General features: G+C 38.2%; 19 non-coding genes across 19 annotated transcripts; all 19 read right to left on the reverse strand.

Moving 5' to 3' along the window:
* Positions 1–63: 63 nt before the first annotated feature.
* Positions 64–136, reverse strand: trnaa-agc (transfer RNA alanine (anticodon AGC)). Its single transcript has one exon. It is a non-coding gene; the product is annotated as a tRNA-Ala (tRNA).
* A 768-nt stretch (positions 137–904) lies between these two features.
* trnaa-agc (transfer RNA alanine (anticodon AGC)) lies at positions 905–977 on the reverse strand. The gene has a single exon. It is a non-coding gene; the product is annotated as a tRNA-Ala (tRNA).
* Positions 978–1712: 735 nt separating this feature from the next.
* Positions 1713–1785, reverse strand: trnaa-agc (transfer RNA alanine (anticodon AGC)). Its single transcript has one exon. It is a non-coding gene; the product is annotated as a tRNA-Ala (tRNA).
* Positions 1786–2553: 768 nt separating this feature from the next.
* Positions 2554–2626, reverse strand: trnaa-agc (transfer RNA alanine (anticodon AGC)). Its single transcript has one exon. It is a non-coding gene; the product is annotated as a tRNA-Ala (tRNA).
* A 319-nt stretch (positions 2627–2945) lies between these two features.
* Positions 2946–3018, reverse strand: trnaa-agc (transfer RNA alanine (anticodon AGC)). Its single transcript has one exon. It is a non-coding gene; the product is annotated as a tRNA-Ala (tRNA).
* A 340-nt stretch (positions 3019–3358) lies between these two features.
* trnaa-agc (transfer RNA alanine (anticodon AGC)) lies at positions 3359–3431 on the reverse strand. The gene has a single exon. It is a non-coding gene; the product is annotated as a tRNA-Ala (tRNA).
* Positions 3432–4883: 1452 nt separating this feature from the next.
* Positions 4884–4956, reverse strand: trnaa-agc (transfer RNA alanine (anticodon AGC)). Its single transcript has one exon. It is a non-coding gene; the product is annotated as a tRNA-Ala (tRNA).
* Positions 4957–6408: 1452 nt separating this feature from the next.
* Positions 6409–6481, reverse strand: trnaa-agc (transfer RNA alanine (anticodon AGC)). The gene has a single exon. It is a non-coding gene; the product is annotated as a tRNA-Ala (tRNA).
* Positions 6482–7820: 1339 nt separating this feature from the next.
* On the reverse strand, positions 7821–7893 carry trnaa-agc (transfer RNA alanine (anticodon AGC)). The gene has a single exon. It is a non-coding gene; the product is annotated as a tRNA-Ala (tRNA).
* Positions 7894–9232: 1339 nt separating this feature from the next.
* Positions 9233–9305, reverse strand: trnaa-agc (transfer RNA alanine (anticodon AGC)). Its single transcript has one exon. It is a non-coding gene; the product is annotated as a tRNA-Ala (tRNA).
* A 768-nt stretch (positions 9306–10073) lies between these two features.
* On the reverse strand, positions 10074–10146 carry trnaa-agc (transfer RNA alanine (anticodon AGC)). Its single transcript has one exon. It is a non-coding gene; the product is annotated as a tRNA-Ala (tRNA).
* A 610-nt stretch (positions 10147–10756) lies between these two features.
* Positions 10757–10829, reverse strand: trnaa-agc (transfer RNA alanine (anticodon AGC)). Its single transcript has one exon. It is a non-coding gene; the product is annotated as a tRNA-Ala (tRNA).
* A 768-nt stretch (positions 10830–11597) lies between these two features.
* Positions 11598–11670, reverse strand: trnaa-agc (transfer RNA alanine (anticodon AGC)). The gene has a single exon. It is a non-coding gene; the product is annotated as a tRNA-Ala (tRNA).
* A 498-nt stretch (positions 11671–12168) lies between these two features.
* trnaa-agc (transfer RNA alanine (anticodon AGC)) lies at positions 12169–12241 on the reverse strand. Its single transcript has one exon. It is a non-coding gene; the product is annotated as a tRNA-Ala (tRNA).
* Positions 12242–13009: 768 nt separating this feature from the next.
* trnaa-agc (transfer RNA alanine (anticodon AGC)) lies at positions 13010–13082 on the reverse strand. Its single transcript has one exon. It is a non-coding gene; the product is annotated as a tRNA-Ala (tRNA).
* Positions 13083–13693: 611 nt separating this feature from the next.
* On the reverse strand, positions 13694–13766 carry trnaa-agc (transfer RNA alanine (anticodon AGC)). Its single transcript has one exon. It is a non-coding gene; the product is annotated as a tRNA-Ala (tRNA).
* A 2180-nt stretch (positions 13767–15946) lies between these two features.
* On the reverse strand, positions 15947–16019 carry trnaa-agc (transfer RNA alanine (anticodon AGC)). The gene has a single exon. It is a non-coding gene; the product is annotated as a tRNA-Ala (tRNA).
* Positions 16020–16517: 498 nt separating this feature from the next.
* On the reverse strand, positions 16518–16590 carry trnaa-agc (transfer RNA alanine (anticodon AGC)). The gene has a single exon. It is a non-coding gene; the product is annotated as a tRNA-Ala (tRNA).
* A 1339-nt stretch (positions 16591–17929) lies between these two features.
* On the reverse strand, positions 17930–18002 carry trnaa-agc (transfer RNA alanine (anticodon AGC)). The gene has a single exon. It is a non-coding gene; the product is annotated as a tRNA-Ala (tRNA).
* Positions 18003–18238: the final 236 nt, after the last annotated feature.

Raw genomic sequence — 18238 nt, forward strand, 5'->3', positions numbered from 1 at the left:
ATAGCATAGGGGGAGATCTTAGGGCAGTTTAAGTGGTACTGAACAGACTGAAAAAGGAGCTTTTGGAGGATGCGGGCATCGATCCCGCTACCTCTCGCATGCTAAGCGAGCGCTCTACCATTTGAGCTAATCCCCCATACAATGCAAGGTTACACGTCATTCAGTGGAGAGCGGAGTGGTCCGCTTCTACTTCAGTTACTCGTTGCGAAGGAAAACAGATTCCTTCATTGGTGTTTCTCAATGTACAACCAATTGAAGTAGCAATCCTGACGATGTTCACATGTAACAAACTGCATTGAAATAGAAATAGTGCGAAATTCATAAATGCATATATTTCAGATTGGCTGAATAGCAGTGGTCCTAGAAAAGACATCCTGAGATAATAGATTTGATAATATAGACAAAGCAACATGTGTGCATATTGCAGCTGAGAAATAGTCAATATTGCAGATATGCAGAATTGTAGGGGATCTATAAACAAGTAATGAGAGAATATAGATCAGAATCAGAATCAGAATCTCTTTATTTCACCAAGTATGTTACACATACAAGGAATTTGTCTTGGTGAGAGCAACACGGATGACAAGTAACAAGAAACACAGAACACAGTCTTAACCTAAAGGAAAATGACACTAAACGTAAATAGGGTAGGGGATAAATTAAAAAAGTAAAAAGTACTAAAGGTAATAAAGACCTGAAAATATATTTACAGAAAAGAACATCTGTACAGGTGTACAAATGTACAAATAGTCATAGTGCAAATAGGCAGAGTGCAAAATAGCTGTTCAGTCCGGTTTGGTACAGTTCAGTTGTATGCTGAGCACTACAGTTTAACAAGACCAGAAACAAAACAGCTTCCAGGAAAAAACAGAGGTTTATTTATAACTCTAAACACTCACTTCATTGGAGGATGCGGGCATCGATCCCGCTACCTCTCGCATGCTAAGCGAGCGCTCTACCATTTGAGCTAATCCCCCATACACCCTTTCAAGTTTTTGCAACAACACTGCAAATCTGCGCAAAAAGACTGGAAACGAAACATTTTGGTAAAACGAACAAACAACATCATTTTAATCTTATCTGCAAACATCGTTTCCTGCCTTTTTCTCCCCAGTAACATTTTGTCAGCAGAAACATTTTTAAAGTGTGTGGATTCAGGACCATTCATTAGATGTCTAAATTGGCAAAAGTGGGCAAATTGTGTTTTTATGCAGGAGAATATAAAACATTCCCTCAAGTTCTGAACAGAGGACAACTCTTTACTGTGATTTTTACTGTTGGAACTTGAACAGCTGCCTTTGGAGGATGCGGGTATCGATCCCGCTACCTCTCTCATGCTAAGCGAGCGCTCTACCATTTGAGCTAATCCCCGACACTGAAAGAAGTTAGTAGCATGAGGGTTTCACCAAGAACAATATAGTTTTCTGTTTATTTTTATTAATATTGATTTCTGTTTTCTTTTTGGAAGTGCGTTATTTTTCAGATTTGAGAAGATAGTTCTTTATTCAATGATTATTGATTTCTAGGGGGAAATGATCACAAGGATTTTCTAATGTAGTGAACTTTTGTTCATGTACTCCGTGACTTTTTCAGGGCTTATCCAATAGACCTTCCGTGTAACAGCGTCGTCGTTAAGTTTGGCGCAGGTAATAGCATAGGGGGAGATCTTAGGGCAGTTTAAGTGGTACTGAACAGACTGAAAAAGGAGCTTTTGGAGGATGCGGGCATCGATCCCGCTACCTCTCGCATGCTAAGCGAGCGCTCTACCATTTGAGCTAATCCCCCATACAATGCAAGCTTACACGTCATTCAGTGGAGAGCGGAGTGGTCCGCTTCTACTTCAGTTACTCGTTGCGAAGGAAAACAGATTCCTTCATTGGTGTTTCTCAATGTACAACCAATTGAAGTAGCAATCCTGACGATGTTCACACGTAACAAACTGCATTGAAATAGAAATAGTGCGAAATTCATGAATGCATATATTTCAGAATTGCTGAATAGCAGTGGTCCTAGAAAAGAGATCCTGAGATAATAGATTTGATAATATAGACAAAGCAACATGTGTGCATATTGCAGCTGAGAAATAGTCAATATTGCAGATATGCAGAATTGTAGGGGATCTATAAACAAGTAATGAGAGAATATAGATCAGAATCAGAATCAGAATCTCTTTATTTCACCAAGTATGTTACACATACAAGGAATTTGTCTTGGTGAGAGCAACACGGATGAAAAGTAACAAAAAACACAGAACACAGTCTTAACCTAAAGGAAAATGACACTAAACATAAATAGGGTAGGGGATAAATTAAAAAAGTTAAAAGTACTAAAGGTAATAAAGACCTGAAAATATATTTACAGAAAAGAACATCTGTACAGGTGTACAAATGTACAAATAGTCATAGTGCAAATAGGCAGAGTGCAAAATAGCTGTTCAGTCCGGTTTGGTACAGTTCAGTTGTATGCTGAGCACTACAGTTTAACAAGACCAGAAACAAAACAGCTTCCAGGAAAAAACAGAGGTTTATTTATAACTCTAAACACTCACTTTATTGGAGGATGCGGGCATCGATCCCGCTACCTCTCGCATGCTAAGCGAGCGCTCTACCATTTGAGCTAATCCCCCATACACCCTTTCAAGTTTTTGCAACAACACTGCAAATCTGCGCAAAAAGACTGGAAACGAAACGTTTTGGTAAAACGATCAAACATCATTTTAATCTTATCTGCAAACATCGTTTCCTGCCTTTTTCTCCCCAGTGACATTTTGTCAGCAGTAACATTTTTAAAGTGTGTGGATTCAGGATCATTCATTAGATGTCTAAATTGGCAAAAGTGGGCAAATTGTGTTTTTATGCAGGAGAATATAAAACATTGCCTCAAGTTCTGAACAGAGGACAACTCTTTACTGTGATTTTTACTGTTGGAACTTGAACAGCTGCCTTTGGAGGATGCGGGCATCGATCCCGCTACCTCTCGCATGCTAAGCGAGCGCTCTACCATTTGAGCTAATCCCCCACACTGAAAGAAATTAGTAGCATGAGGGTTTCACCAAGAACAATATAGTTTTCTGTTTATTTTTATTAATATTGATTTCTGTTTTCTTTTTGGAAGTGCGTTATTTTTCAGATTTGAGAAGATAGTTCTTTATTCAATGATTATTGATTTCTAGGGGGAAATGATCACAAGGATTTTCTAATGTAGTGAACTTTTGTTCATGTACTCCGTGACTTTTTCAGGGCTTATCCAATAGACCTTCCGTGTAACAGCGTCGTCGTTAAGTTTGGCGCAGGTAATAGCATAGGGGGAGATCTTAGGGCAGTTTAAGTGGTACTGAACAGACTGAAAAAGGAGCTTTTGGAGGATGCGGGCATCGATCCCGCTACCTCTCGCATGCTAAGCGAGCGCTCTACCATTTGAGCTAATCCCCCATACAATGCAAGCTTACACGTCATTCAGTGGAGAGCGGAGTGGTCCGCTTCTACTTCAGTTACTCGTTGCGAAGGAAAACAGATTCCTTCATTGGTGTTTCTCAATGTACAACCAATTGAAGTAGCAATCCTGACGATGTTCACACGTAACAAACTGCATTGAAATAGAAATAGTGCGAAATTCTTGAATGCATATATTTCAGAATTGCTGAATAGCAGTGGTCCTAGAAAAGAGATCCTGAGATAATAGATTTGATAATATAGACAAAGCAACATGTGTGCATATTGCAGCTGAGAAATAGTCAATATTGCAGATATGCAGAATTGTAGGGGATCTATAAACAAGTAATGGGAGAATATAGATCAGAATCAGAATCAGAATCTCTTTATTTCACCAAGTATGTTACACATACAAGGAATTTGTCTTGGTGAGAGCAACACGGATGACAAGTAACAAAAAACACAGAACACAGTCTTAACCTAAAGGAAAATGACACTAAACATAAATAGGGTAGGGGATAAATTAAAAAAGTAAAAAGTACTAAAGGTAATAAAGACCTGAAAATATATTTACAGAAAAGAACATCTGTACAGGTGTACAAATGTACAAATAGTCATAGTGCAAATAGGCAGAGTGCAAAATAGCTGTTCAGTCCGGTTTGGTACAGTTCAGTTGTATGCTGAGCACTACAGTTTAACAAGACCAGAAACAAAACAGCTTCCAGGAAAAAACAGAGGTTTATTTATAACTCTAAACACTCACTTCATTGGAGGATGCGGGCATCGATCCCGCTACCTCTCGCATGCTAAGCGAGCGCGCTACCATTTGAGCTAATCCCCCATACACCCTTTCAAGTTTTTGCAACAACACTGCAAATCTGCGCAAAAAGACTGGAAACGAAACATTTTGGTAAAACGAACAAACAACATCATTTTAATCTTATCTGCAAACATCGTTTCCTGCCTTTTTCTCCCCAGTGACATTTTGTCAGCAGTAACATTTTTAAAGTGTGTGGATTCAGGACCATTCATTAGATGTCTAAATTGGCAAAAGTGGGCAAATTGTGTTTTTATGCAGGAGAATATAAAACATTCCCTCAAGTTCTGAACAGAGGACAACTCTTTACTGTGATTTTAGGGTTTCACCAAGAACAATATAGTTTTCTGTTTATTTTTATTAATATTGATTTCTGTTTTCTTTTTGGAAGTGCGTTATTTTTCAGATTTGAGAAGATAGTTCTTTATTCAATGATTATTGATTTCTAGGGGGAAATGATCACAAGGATTTTCTAATGTAGTGAACTTTTGTTCATGTACTCCGTGACTTTTTCAGGGCTTATCCAATAGACCTTCCGTGTAACAGCGTCGTCGTTAAGTTTGGCGCAGGTAATAGCATAGGGGGAGATCTTAGGGCAGTTTAAGTGGTACTGAACAGACTGAAAAAGGAGCTTTTGGAGGATGCGGGCATCGATCCCGCTACCTCTCGCATGCTAAGCGAGCGCTCTACCATTTGAGCTAATCCCCCATACAATGCAAGCTTACACGTCATTCAGTGGAGAGCGGAGTGGTCCGCTTCTACTTCAGTTACTCGTTGCGAAGGAAAACAGATTCCCTCATTGGTGTTTCTCAATGTACAACCAATTGAAGTAGCAATCCTGACGATGTTCACACGTAACAAACTGCATTGAAATAGAAATAGTGCGAAATTCATGAATGCATATATTTCAGAATTGCTGAATAGCAGTGGTCCTAGAAAAGAGATCCTGAGATAATAGATTTGATAATATAGACAAAGCAACATGTGTGCATATTGCAGCTGAGAAATAGTCAATATTGCAGATATGCAGAATTGTAGGGGATCTATAAACAAGTAATGAGAGAATATAGATCAGAATCAGAATCAGAATCTCTTTATTTCACCAAGTATGTTACACATACAAGGAATTTGTCTTGGTGAGAGCAACACGGATGACAAGTAACAAAAAACACAGAACACAGTCTTAACCTAAAGGAAAATGACACTAAACATAAATAGGGTAGGGGATAAATTAAAAAAGTAAAAAGTACTAAAGGTAATAAAGACCTGAAAATATATTTACAGAAAAGAACATCTGTACAGGTGTACAAATGTACAAATAGTCATAGTGCAAATAGGCAGAGTGCAAAATAGCTGTTCAGTCCGGTTTGGTACAGTTCAGTTGTATGCTGAGCACTACAGTTTAACAAGACCAGAAACAAAACAGCTTCCAGGAAAAAACAGAGGTTTATTTATAACTCTAAACACTCACTTCATTGGAGGATGCGGGCATCGATCCCGCTACCTCTCGCATGCTAAGCGAGCGCGCTACCATTTGAGCTAATCCCCCATACACCCTTTCAAGTTTTTGCAACAACACTGCAAATCTGCGCAAAAAGACTGGAAACGAAACATTTTGGTAAAACGAACAAACAACATCATTTTAATCTTATCTGCAAACATCGTTTCCTGCCTTTTTCTCCCCAGTGACATTTTGTCAGCAGTAACATTTTTAAAGTGTGTGGATTCAGGACCATTCATTAGATGTCTAAATTGGCAAAAGTGGGCAAATTGTGTTTTTATGCAGGAGAATATAAAACATTCCCTCAAGTTCTGAACAGAGGACAACTCTTTACTGTGATTTTAGGGTTTCACCAAGAACAATATAGTTTTCTGTTTATTTTTATTAATATTGATTTCTGTTTTCTTTTTGGAAGTGCGTTATTTTTCAGATTTGAGAAGATAGTTCTTTATTCAATGATTATTGATTTCTAGGGGGAAATGATCACAAGGATTTTCTAATGTAGTGAACTTTTGTTCATGTACTCCGTGACTTTTTCAGGGCTTATCCAATAGACCTTCCGTGTAACAGCGTCGTCGTTAAGTTTGGCGCAGGTAATAGCATAGGGGGAGATCTTAGGGCAGTTTAAGTGGTACTGAACAGACTGAAAAAGGAGCTTTTGGAGGATGCGGGCATCGATCCCGCTACCTCTCGCATGCTAAGCGAGCGCTCTACCATTTGAGCTAATCCCCCATACAATGCAAGCATACACGTCATTCAGTGGAGAGCGGAGTGGTCCGCTTCTACTTCAGTTACTCGTTGCGAAGGAAAACAGATTCCCTCATTGGTGTTTCTCAATGTACAACCAATTGAAGTAGCAATCCTGACGATGTTCACACGTAACAAACTGCATTGAAATAGAAATAGTGCGAAATTCATGAATGCATATATTTCAGAATTGCTGAATAGCAGTGGTCCTAGAAAAGAGATCCTGAGATAATAGATTTGATAATATAGACAAAGCAACATGTGTGCATATTGCAGCTGAGAAATAGTCAATATTGCAGATATGCAGAATTGTAGGGGATCTATAAACAAGTAATGAGAGAATATAGATCAGAATCAGAATCAGAATCTCTTTATTTCACCAAGTATGTTACACATACAAGGAATTTGTCATAGTGAGAGCAACACGGATGAAAAGTAACAAAAAACACAGAACACAGTCTTAACCTAAAGGAAAATGACACTAAACATAAATAGGGTAGGGGATAAATTAAAAAAGTAAAAAGTACTAAAGGTAATAAAGACCTGAAAATATATTTACAGAAAAGAACATCTGTACAGGTGTACAAATGTACAAATAGTCATAGTGCAAATAGGCAGAGTGCAAAATAGCTGTTCAGTCCGGTTTGGTACAGTTCAGTTGTATGCTGAGCACTACAGTTTAACAAGACCAGAAACAAAACAGCTTCCAGGAAAAAACAGAGGTTTATTTATAACTCTAAACACTCACTTCATTGGAGGATGCGGGCATCGATCCCGCTACCTCTCGCATGCTAAGCGAGCGCGCTACCATTTGAGCTAATCCCCCATACACCCTTTCAAGTTTTTGCAACAACACTGCAAATCTGCGCAAAAAGACTGGAAACGAAACATTTTGGTAAAACGAACAAACAACATCATTTTAATCTTATCTGCAAACATCGTTTCCTGCCTTTTTCTCCCCAGTGACATTTTGTCAGCAGTAACATTTTTAAAGTGTGTGGATTCAGGATCATTTCACCAAGAACAATATAGTTTTCTGTTTATTTTTATTAATATTGATTTCTGTTTTCTTTTTGGAAGTGCGTTATTTTTCAGATTTGAGAAGATAGTTCTTTATTCAATGATTATTGATTTCTAGGGGGAAATGATCACAAGGATTTTCTAATGTAGTGAACTTTTGTTCATGTACTCCGTGACTTTTTCAGGGCTTATCCAATAGACCTTCCGTGTAACAGCGTCGTCGTTAAGTTTGGCGCAGGTAATAGCATAGGGGGAGATCTTAGGGCAGTTTAAGTGGTACTGAACAGACTGAAAAAGGAGCTTTTGGAGGATGCGGGCATCGATCCCGCTACCTCTCGCATGCTAAGCGAGCGCTCTACCATTTGAGCTAATCCCCCATACAATGCAAGCTTACACGTCATTCAGTGGAGAGCGGAGTGGTCCGCTTCTACTTCAGTTACTCGTTGCGAAGGAAAACAGATTCCCTCATTGGTGTTTCTCAATGTACAACCAATTGAAGTAGCAATCCTGACGATGTTCACACGTAACAAACTGCATTGAAATAGAAATAGTGCGAAATTCATGAATGCATATATTTCAGAATTGCTGAATAGCAGTGGTCCTAGAAAAGAGATCCTGAGATAATAGATTTGATAATATAGACAAAGCAACATGTGTGCATATTGCAGCTGAGAAATAGTCAATATTGCAGATATGCAGAATTGTAGGGGATCTATAAACAAGTAATGAGAGAATATAGATCAGAATCAGAATCAGAATCTCTTTATTTCACCAAGTATGTTACACATACAAGGAATTTGTCATAGTGAGAGCAACACGGATGAAAAGTAACAAAAAACACAGAACACAGTCTTAACCTAAAGGAAAATGACACTAAACATAAATAGGGTAGGGGATAAATTAAAAAAGTAAAAAGTACTAAAGGTAATAAAGACCTGAAAATATATTTACAGAAAAGAACATCTGTACAGGTGTACAAATGTACAAATAGTCATAGTGCAAATAGGCAGAGTGCAAAATAGCTGTTCAGTCCGGTTTGGTACAGTTCAGTTGTATGCTGAGCACTACAGTTTAACAAGACCAGAAACAAAACAGCTTCCAGGAAAAAACAGAGGTTTATTTATAACTCTAAACACTCACTTCATTGGAGGATGCGGGCATCGATCCCGCTACCTCTCGCATGCTAAGCGAGCGCGCTACCATTTGAGCTAATCCCCCATACACCCTTTCAAGTTTTTGCAACAACACTGCAAATCTGCGCAAAAAGACTGGAAACGAAACATTTTGGTAAAACGAACAAACAACATCATTTTAATCTTATCTGCAAACATCGTTTCCTGCCTTTTTCTCCCCAGTGACATTTTGTCAGCAGTAACATTTTTAAAGTGTGTGGATTCAGGATCATTTCACCAAGAACAATATAGTTTTCTGTTTATTTTTATTAATATTGATTTCTGTTTTCTTTTTGGAAGTGCGTTATTTTTCAGATTTGAGAAGATAGTTCTTTATTCAATGATTATTGATTTCTAGGGGGAAATGATCACAAGGATTTTCTAATGTAGTGAACTTTTGTTCATGTACTCCGTGACTTTTTCAGGGCTTATCCAATAGACCTTCCGTGTAACAGCGTCGTCGTTAAGTTTGGCGCAGGTAATAGCATAGGGGGAGATCTTAGGGCAGTTTAAGTGGTACTGAACAGACTGAAAAAGGAGCTTTTGGAGGATGCGGGCATCGATCCCGCTACCTCTCGCATGCTAAGCGAGCGCTCTACCATTTGAGCTAATCCCCCATACAATGCAAGGTTACACGTCATTCAGTGGAGAGCGGAGTGGTCCGCTTCTACTTCAGTTACTCGTTGCGAAGGAAAACAGATTCCTTCATTGGTGTTTCTCAATGTACAACCAATTGAAGTAGCAATCCTGACGATGTTCACACGTAACAAACTGCATTGAAATAGAAATAGTGCGAAATTCTTGAATGCATATATTTCAGAATTGCTGAATAGCAGTGGTCCTAGAAAAGAGATCCTGAGATAATAGATTTGATAATATAGACAAAGCAACATGTGTGCATATTGCAGCTGAGAAATAGTCAATATTGCAGATATGCAGAATTGTAGGGGATCTATAAACAAGTAATGGGAGAATATAGATCAGAATCAGAATCAGAATCTCTTTATTTCACCAAGTATGTTACACATACAAGGAATTTGTCTTGGTGAGAGCAACACGGATGACAAGTAACAAAAAACACAGAACACAGTCTTAACCTAAAGGAAAATGACACTAAACATAAATAGGGTAGGGGATAAATTAAAAAAGTAAAAAGTACTAAAGGTAATAAAGACCTGAAAATATATTTACAGAAAAGAACATCTGTACAGGTGTACAAATGTACAAATAGTCATAGTGCAAATAGGCAGAGTGCAAAATAGCTGTTCAGTCCGGTTTGGTACAGTTCAGTTGTATGCTGAGCACTACAGTTTAACAAGACCAGAAACAAAACAGCTTCCAGGAAAAAACAGAGGTTTATTTATAACTCTAAACACTCACTTCATTGGAGGATGCGGGCATCGATCCCGCTACCTCTCGCATGCTAAGCGAGCGCTCTACCATTTGAGCTAATCCCCCATACACCCTTTCAAGTTTTTGCAACAACACTGCAAATCTGCGCAAAAAGACTGGAAACGAAACATTTTGGTAAAACGAACAAACAACATCATTTTAATCTTATCTGCAAACATCGTTTCCTGCCTTTTTCTCCCCAGTGACATTTTGTCAGCAGTAACATTTTTAAAGTGTGTGGATTCAGGACCATTCATTAGATGTCTAAATTGGCAAAAGTGGGCAAATTGTGTTTTTATGCAGGAGAATATAAAACATTCCCTCAAGTTCTGAACAGAGGACAACTCTTTACTGTGATTTTAGGGTTTCACCAATACAATATAGTTTTCTGTTTATTTTTATTAATATTGATTTCTGTTTTCTTTTTGGAAGTGCGTTATTTTTCAGATTTGAGAAGATAGTTCTTTATTCAATGATTATTGATTTCTAGGGGGAAATGATCACAAGGATTTTCTAATGTAGTGAACTTTTGTTCATGTACTCCGTGACTTTTTCAGGGCTTATCCAATAGACCTTCCGTGTAACAGCGTCGTCGTTAAGTTTGGCGCAGGTAATAGCATAGGGGGAGATCTTAGGGCAGTTTAAGTGGTACTGAACAGACTGAAAAAGGAGCTTTTGGAGGATGCGGGCATCGATCCCGCTACCTCTCGCATGCTAAGCGAGCGCTCTACCATTTGAGCTAATCCCCCATACAATGCAAGGTTACACGTCATTCAGTGGAGAGCGGAGTGGTCCGCTTCTACTTCAGTTACTCGTTGCGAAGGAAAACAGATTCCTTCATTGGTGTTTCTCAATGTACAACCAATTGAAGTAGCAATCCTGACGATGTTCACACGTAACAAACTGCATTGAAATAGAAATAGTGCGAAATTCATGAATGCATATATTTCAGAATTGCTGAATAGCAGTGGTCCTAGAAAAGAGATCCTGAGATAATAGATTTGATAATATAGACAAAGCAACATGTGTGCATATTGCAGCTGAGAAATAGTCAATATTGCAGATATGCAGAATTGTAGGGGATCTATAAACAAGTAATGAGAGAATATAGATCAGAATCAGAATCAGAATCTCTTTATTTCACCAAGTATGTTACACATACAAGGAATTTGTCATAGTGAGAGCAACACGGATGAAAAGTAACAAAAAACACAGAACACAGTCTTAACCTAAAGGAAAATGACACTAAACATAAATAGGGTAGGGGATAAATTAAAAAAGTAAAAAGTACTAAAGGTAATAAAGACCTGAAAATATATTTACAGAAAAGAACATCTGTACAGGTGTACAAATGTACAAATAGTCATAGTGCAAATAGGCAGAGTGCAAAATAGCTGTTCAGTCCGGTTTGGTACAGTTCAGTTGTATGCTGAGCACTACAGTTTAACAAGACCAGAAACAAAACAGCTTCCAGGAAAATACAGAGGTTTATTTATAACTCTAAACACTCACTTCATTGGAGGATGCGGGCATCGATCCCGCTACCTCTCGCATGCTAAGCGAGCGCTCTACCATTTGAGCTAATCCCCCATACACCCTTTCAAGTTTTTGCAACAACACTGCAAATCTGCGCAAAAAGACTGGAAACGAAACATTTTGGTAAAACGAACAAACAACATCATTTTAATCTTATCTGCAAACATCGTTTCCTGCCTTTTTCTCCCCAGTGACATTTTGTCAGCAGTAACATTTTTAAAGTGTGTGGATTCAGGATCTTTTCACCAAGAACAATATAGTTTTCTGTTTATTTTTATTAATATTGATTTCTGTTTTCTTTTTGGAAGTGCGTTATTTTTCAGATTTGAGAAGATAGTTCTTTATTCAATGATTATTGATTTCTAGGGGGAAATGATCACAAGGATTTTCTAATGTAGTGAACTTTTGTTCATGTACTCCGTGACTTTTTCAGGGCTTATCCAATAGACCTTCCGTGTAACAGCGTCGTCGTTAAGTTTGGCGCAGGTAATAGCATAGGGGGAGATCTCAGGGCAGTTTAAGTGGTACTGAACAGACTGAAAAAGGAGCTTTTGGAGGATGCGGGCATCGATCCCGCTACCTCTCGCATGCTAAGCGAGCGCTCTACCATTTGAGCTAATCCCCCATACAATGCAAGGTTACACGTCATTCAGTGGAGAGCGGAGTGGTCCGCTTCTACTTCAGTTACTCGTTGCGAAGGAAAACAGATTCCTTCATTGGTGTTTCTCAATGTACAACCAATTGAAGTAGCAATCCTGACGATGTTCACACGTAACAAACTGCATTGAAATAGAAATAGTGCGAAATTCTTGAATGCATATATTTCAGAATTGCTGAATAGCAGTGGTCCTAGAAAAGAGATCCTGAGATAATAGATTTGATAATATAGACAAAGCAACATGTGTGCATATTGCAGCTGAGAAATAGTCAATATTGCAGATATGCAGAATTGTAGGGGATCTATAAACAAGTAATGGGAGAATATAGATCAGAATCAGAATCAGAATCTCTTTATTTCACCAAGTATGTTACACATACAAGGAATTTGTCTTGGTGAGAGCAACACGGATGACAAGTAACAAAAAACACAGAACACAGTCTTAACCTAAAGGAAAATGACACTAAACATAAATAGGGTAGGGGATAAATTAAAAAAGTAAAAAGTACTAAAGGTAATAAAGACCTGAAAATATATTTACAGAAAAGAACATCTGTACAGGTGTACAAATGTACAAATAGTCATAGTGCAAATAGGCAGAGTGCAAAATAGCTGTTCAGTCCGGTTTGGTACAGTTCAGTTGTATGCTGAGCACTACAGTTTAACAAGACCAGAAACAAAACAGCTTCCAGGAAAAAACAGAGGTTTATTTATAACTCTAAACACTCACTTCATTGGAGGATGCGGGCATCGATCCCGCTACCTCTCGCATGCTAAGCGAGCGCTCTACCATTTGAGCTAATCCCCCATACACCCTTTCAGGTTTTTGCAACAACACTGCAAATCTGCGCAAAAAGACTGGAAACGAAACATTTTGGTAAAACGAACAAACAACATCATTTTAATCTTATCTGCAAACATCGTTTCCTGCCTTTTTCTCCCCAGTGACATTTTGTCAGCAGTAACATTTTTAAAGTGTGTGGATTCAGGACCATTCATTAGATGTCTAAATTGGCAAAAGTGGGCAAATTGTGTTTTTATGCAGGAGAATATAAAACATTCCCTCAAGTTCTGAACAGAGGACAACTCTTTACTGTGATTTTAGGGTTTCACCAAGAACAATATAGTTTTCTGTTTATTTTTATTAATATTGATTTCTGTTTTCTTTTTGGAAGTGCGTTATTTTTCAGATTTGAGAAGATAGTTCTTTATTCAATGATTATTGATTTCTAGGGGGAAATGATCACAAGGATTTTCTAATGTAGTGAACTTTTGTTCATGTACTCCGTGACTTTTTCAGGGCTTATCCAATAGACCTTCCGTGTAACAGCGTCGTCGTTAAGTTTGGCGCAGGTAATAGCATAGGGGGAGATCTTAGGGCAGTTTAAGTGGTACTGAACAGACTGAAAAAGGAGCTTTTGGAGGATGCGGGCATCGATCCCGCTACCTCTCGCATGCTAAGCGAGCGCTCTACCATTTGAGCTAATCCCCCATACAATGCAAGGTTACACGTCATTCAGTGGAGAGCGGAGTGGTCCGCTTCTACTTCAGTTACTCGTTGCGAAGGAAAACAGATTCCTTCATTGGTGTTTCTCAATGTACAACCAATTGAAGTAGCAATCCTGACGATGTTCACACGTAACAAACTGCATTGAAATAGAAATAGTGCGAAATTCATGAATGCATATATTTCAGAATTGCTGAATAGCAGTGGTCCTAGAAAAGAGATCCTGAGATAATAGATTTGATAATATAGACAAAGCAACATGTGTGCATATTGCAGCTGAGAAATAGTCAATATTGCAGATATGCAGAATTGTAGGGGATCTATAAACAAGTAATGAGAGAATATAGATCAGAATCAGAATCAGAATCTCTTTATTTCACCAAGTATGTTACACATACAAGGAATTTGTCATAGTGAGAGCAACACGGATGAAAAGTAACAAAAAACACAGAACACAGTCTTAACCTAAAGGAAAATGACACTAAACATAAATAGGGTAGGGGATAAATTAAAAAAGTAAAAAGTACTAAAGGTAATAAAGACCTGAAAATATATTTACAGAAAAGAACATCTGTACAGGTGTACAAATGTACAAATAGTCATAGTGCAAATAGGCAGAGTGCAAAATAGCTGTTCAGTCCGGTTTGGTACAGTTCAGTTGTATGCTGAGCACTACAGTTTAACAAGACCAGAAACAAAACAGCTTCCAGGAAAAAACAGAGGTTTATTTATAACTCTAAACACTCACTTCATTGGAGGATGCGGGCATCGATCCCGCTACTTCTCGCATGCTAAGCGAGTGCGCTACCATTTGAGCTAATCCCCCATACACCCTTTCAAGTTTTTGCAACAACACTGCAAATCTGCGCAAAAAGACTGGAAACGAAACATTTTGGTAAAACGAACAAACAACATCATTTTAATCTTATCTGCAAACATCGTTTCCTGCCTTTTTCTCCCCAGTGACATTTTGTCAGCAGTAACATTTTTAAAGTGTGTGGATTCAGGATCATTTCACCAAGAACAATATAGTTTTCTGTTTATTTTTATTAATATTGATTTCTGTTTTCTTTTTGGAAGTGCGTTATTTTTCAGATTTGAGAAGATAGTTCTTTATTCAATGATTATTGATTTCTAGGGGGAAATGATCACAAGGATTTTCTAATGTAGTGAACTTTTGTTCATGTACTCCGTGACTTTTTCAGGGCTTATCCAATAGACCTTCCGTGTAACAGCGTCGTCGTTAAGTTTGGCGCAGGTAATAGCATAGGGGGAGATCTTACGGCAGTTTAAGTGGTACTGAACAGACTGAAAAAGGAGCTTTTGGAGCATGCGGGCATCGATCCCGCTACCTCTCGCATGCTAAGCGAGCGCTCTACCATTTGAGCTAATCCCCCATACAATGCAAGGTTACACGTCATTCAGTGGAGAGCGGAGTGGTCCGCTTCTACTTCAGTTACTCGTTGCGAAGGAAAACAGATTCCTTCATTGGTGTTTCTCAATGTACAACCAATTGAAGTAGCAATCCTGACGATGTTCACACGTAACAAACTGCATTGAAATAGAAATAGTGCGAAATTCATGAATGCATATATTTCAGAATTGCTGAATAGCAGTGGTCCTAGAAAAGAGATCCTGAGATAATAGATTTGATAATATAGACAAAGCAACATGTGTGCATATTGCAGCTGAGAAATAGTCAATATTGCAGATATGCAGAATTGTAGGGGATCTATAAACAAGTAATGAGAGAATATAGATCAGAATCAGAATCAGAATCTCTTTATTTCACCAAGTATGTTACACATACAAGGAATTTGTCTTGGTGAGAGCAACACGGATGAAAAGTAACAAAAAACACAGAACACAGTCTTAACCTAAAGGAAAATGACACTAAACATAAATAGGGTAGGGGATAAATTAAAAAAGTAAAAAGTACTAAAGGTAATAAACACCTGAAAATATATTTACAGAAAAGAACATCTGTACAGGTGTACAAATGTACAAATAGTCATAGTGCAAATAGGCAGAGTGCAAAATAGCTGTTCAGTCCGGTTTGGTACAGTTCAGTTGTATGCTGAGCACTACAGTTTAACAAGACCAGAAACAAAACAGCTTCCAGGAAAAAACAGAGGTTTATTTATAACTCAAAACACTCACTTCATTGGAGGATGCGGGCATCGATCCCACTACCTCTCGCATGCTAAGCGAGCGCTCTACCATTTGAGCTAATCCCCCATACACCCTTTCAAGTTTTTGCAACAACACTGCACATCTGCGCAAAAAGACTGGAAACGAAACATTTTGGTAAAACGAACAAACAACATCATTTTAATCTTATCTGCAAACATCGTTTCCTGCCTTTTTCTCCCCAGTGACATTTTGTCAGCAGTAACATTTTTAAAGTGTGTGGATTCAGGATCATTTCACCAAGAACAATATAGTTTTCTGTTTATTTTTATTAATATTGATTTCTGTTTTCTTTTTGGAAGTGCGTTATTTTTCAGATTTGAGAAGATAGTTCTTTATTCAATGATTATTGATTTCTAGGGGGAAATGATCACAAGGATTTTCTAATGTAGTGAACTTTTGTTCATGTACTCCGTGACTTTTTCAGGGCTTATCCAATAGACCTTCCGTGTAACAGCGTCGTCGTTAAGTTTGGCGCAGGTAATAGCATAGGGGGAGATCTTAGGGCAGTTTAAGTGGTACTGAACAGACTGAAAAAGGAGCTTTTGGAGGATGCGGGCATCGATCCCGCTACCTCTCGCATGCTAAGCGAGCGCTCTACCATTTGAGCTAATCCCCCATACAATGCAAGGTTACACGTCATTCAGTGGAGAGCGGAGTGGTCCGCTTCTACTTCAGTTACTCGTTGCGAAGGAAAACAGATTCCTTCATTGGTGTTTCTCAATGTACAACCAATTGAAGTAGCAATCCTGACGATGTTCACACGTAACAAACTGCATTGAAATAGAAATAGTGCGAAATTCATGAATGCATATATTTCAGAATTGCTGAATAGCAGTGGTCCTAGAAAAGAGATCCTGAGATAATAGATTTGATAATATAGACAAAGCAACATGTGTGCATATTGCAGCTGAGAAATAGTCAATATTGCAGATATGCAGAATTGTAGGGGATCTATAAACAAGTAATGAGAGAATATAGATCAGAATCAGAATCAGAATCTCTTTATTTCACCAAGTATGTTACACATACAAGGAATTTGTCATAGTGAGAGCAACACGGATGAAAAGTAACAAAAAACACAGAACACTGTCTTAACCTAAAGGAAAATGACACTAAACATAAATAGGGTAGGGGATAAATTAAAAAAGTAAAAAGTACTAAAGGTAATAAAGACCTGATAATATATTTACAGAAAAGAACATCTGTACAGGTGTACAAATGTACAAATAGTCATAGTGCAAATAGGCAGAGTGCAAAATAGCTGTTCAGTCCGGTTTGGTACAGTTCAGTTGTATGCTGAGCACTACAGTTTAACAAGACCAGAAACAAAACAGCTTCCAGGAAAAAACAGAGGTTTATTTATAACTCTAAACACTCACTTCATTGGAGGATGCGGGCATCGATCCCGCTACCTTTCGCATGCTAAGCGAGCGCTCTACCATTTGAGCTAATCCCCCATACACCCTTTCAAGTTTTTGCAACAACACTGCAAATCTGCGCAAAAAGACTGGAAACGAAACATTTTGGTAAAACGAACAAACAACATCATTTTAATCTTATCTGCAAACATCGTTTCCTGCCTTTTTCTCCCCAGTGACATTTTGTCAGCAGTAACATTTTTAAAGTGTGTGGATTCAGGATCATTTCACCAAGAACAATATAGTTTTCTGTTTATTTTTATTAATATTGATTTCTGTTTTCTTTTTGGAAGTGCGTTATTTTTCAGATTTGAGAAGATAGTTCTTTATTCAATGATTATTGATTTCTAGGGGGAAATGATCACAAGGATTTTCTAATGTAGTGAACTTTTGTTCATGTACTCCGTGACTTTTTCAGGGCTTATCCAATAGACCTTCCGTGTAACAGCGTCGTCGTTAAGTTTGGCGCAGGTAATAGCATAGGGGGAGATCTTAGGGCAGTTTAAGTGGTACTGAACAGACTGAAAAAGGAGCTTTTGGAGGATGCGGGCATCGATCCCGCTACCTCTCGCATGCTAAGCGAGCGCTCTACCATTTGAGCTAATCCCCCATACAATGCAAGGTTACACGTCATTCAGTGGAGAGCGGAGTGGTCCGCTTCTACTTCAGTTACTCGTTGCGAAGGAAAACAGATTCCTTCATTGGTGTTTCTCAATGTACAACCAATTGAAGTAGCAATCCTGACGATGTTCACACGTAACAAACTGCATTGAAATAGAAATAGTGCGAAATTCATGAATGCATATATTTCAGAATTGCTGAATAGCAGTGGTCCTAGAAAAGAGA

This window comes from Salminus brasiliensis, chromosome 18 (assembly GCF_030463535.1).
Source record: "Salminus brasiliensis chromosome 18, fSalBra1.hap2, whole genome shotgun sequence".
Classification (NCBI taxonomy): domain Eukaryota; kingdom Metazoa; phylum Chordata; class Actinopteri; order Characiformes; family Bryconidae; genus Salminus; species Salminus brasiliensis.